We start from the raw sequence: 1808 nt of genomic DNA, 5'->3' as shown, positions 1-1808 counted from the left end.
ATTTGATTAAGTATATGTTCTCTCGCCCTATTTTACACCAAAGGGTAGTCCTTTGGACGTTAGCTTTATCAGAATTCGAAATACAATACATATCCCAAAAGGCAGTAAAAAATCAGGCTTTGGCTAATTTTCTAGCCGATCATCCATGCCTTTACATGCCTAAAGAAATTGAATTAGAAATCAATTCGTTTGAACTAAAACCTTGGGTGTTGTATTTCGAAGGGTAAGAAACCTCTAAAGGTGCAGGAGTGGGAGTAGCATTGATAAATCCTTTAGGGATTTGCTACAAGTTCGCATTCACTTTGGATATGATGTGCAAGAACAATTAGGCCGAATATGAAGCCTTAATCGTGGGCCTAGAACTAATGATAGATATGGGGGTAAAGAATGTATCATTAGAGGCAATTCTTAATTGGTAATTCACCAATTGATTAGTGATTTTAAATGCCAAAGTGATTCCATCATGAGTCAATATGAAATCGTCCAAGAGTTGTTAGAAGAATTCGACCAAGTATACGTTAATAGGATATATAATGACTTGGCAAATGAGTTAGCCCAGATGGCCTCAAGGTACTCAAAGGTTTTAAATTGGAAGTCTATTTGTGAGTATGGAACCATATTGCCCGTGATCCAAAGAAGGGCGAGAAGGATTGAACTTCATTGCATACAAGATGGAGATGTAATGGATTGGAGGACAGAGATTAAAAGGTTCCTTAAAAGATCTAATAAAGAAAATAGTAGAAAAATAAAGCTGCATTTGCTAAACTATACACTAATAGATGAAGAGTTGTTTAAGAGACGCTCTGATGGTATATTGCTAAAATGTGTAAGTTTGCCAGAAGCCAGAACGATCATGGTTGAAGTGCACGAAGGGATATGTGGAGCTCATCAAGCTGGCCAAAGGATGAGATGGTTAATTATTAAGAGTGGATGTTTTTTGCCAAAGATGGGAGAATTATGCGTTTAGTATACAAAGAGTTGTTTAGCATGCCAAAAGCATGGTCCAATACAAAGGGCGTCAGCACGAGAGATGGCACCTATTATTAAACCTTGGCCGTTCAAGGGTTGGGCGATAGACCTGATAGGGAAGATTTATCCCCCATCGTCCAAGCAACATACTTTTGTTATAATTGCAATTGATTATTTCACTAAGTGGGTAGAGACGGTACCTTTAAAGGAGATCATCCAAAAGAATGTCATAGAATTTATCCGTGATCACATCATTTATAGATTTGAAATTCCACAAACTTTGATGGTAGATCACGAAACATCTTTGAATGGGGATCAAGTGAATAAATTCTTGAGCGAGTTTGGGGTTAAATTAGTGAACTCCACACCATATTACGCTCAATCCAACGGACAAGCAGAATCTTCTAATAAGATTTTAAAAAATATCATAAGGAAAATGATAGATGAAAATGCCAGAAATTGGCACGAATGTCTAAACAATGCCTTATGGACTTATAGGACGTCGCCTCGGTCAAGTACAAAAATTACTCATTTCCAACTTACTTATGGACAAGAGACCGTTTTGCCTATGAAAATTAACGTGCAATCGATCAGAGTGTGTTTGCAACATAAATTAAGTGGTGATGAGTATGCCGAATCACTAGTTCAAAAATTATTGGAGTTGGACAAATTAAAGTTAGACGTCCTAGATAGATTGTAAGTTCAAAAATGAAGAATGGCTAAATTTTATAATAAAAAGTTATAGCCAAGTCGTTCAGCCTGGGTGAATTGGTTTGGAAAACAGTACTCCCTTTGGATAACAAAGATCTAAAGTATGGCAAATGGTCACCCAATTGGGA

This window comes from Olea europaea, chromosome 1 (genome assembly GCF_002742605.1).
Source record: "Olea europaea var. sylvestris chromosome 1, O_europaea_v1, whole genome shotgun sequence".
In the NCBI taxonomy this organism is placed as follows: domain Eukaryota; kingdom Viridiplantae; phylum Streptophyta; class Magnoliopsida; order Lamiales; family Oleaceae; genus Olea; species Olea europaea.
Note: the sequence above shows the minus strand (reverse complement) of the source record.